The following is a 291-nucleotide window of genomic DNA, read 5'->3' as shown; positions in this document are numbered from 1 at the left end:
GCCACCACGATCGGATCGAAGTGTCTTGATCGTCTTGCCAAGCTGGTTCTGCACTTCGTTTCTGAAAGCTTTGAACATTTCAAGTGTTTCAGACTTATATCTCATCAAATAGACATAACCGCATCTACTGAAATCATCAGTGAACGTAACGAAATACAGATAACCTCCTCTGGTTGGACATCTCATTGGCCCGCATACATCACTATGTATCAGATCCAATAACTCTGTCGCTCTCTGTCCTTTCCCCTTGAAAGGATGCTTCGTCATCTTGCCCATCAAACAAGACTCGCA

The sequence above is a fragment of the Tarenaya hassleriana genome, unplaced genomic scaffold, assembly GCF_000463585.1.
Source record: "Tarenaya hassleriana unplaced genomic scaffold, ASM46358v1 Cleome180, whole genome shotgun sequence".
NCBI classification, from domain to species: Eukaryota; Viridiplantae; Streptophyta; class Magnoliopsida; order Brassicales; family Cleomaceae; genus Tarenaya; species Tarenaya hassleriana.
This window is presented reverse-complemented; position numbering follows the sequence as displayed.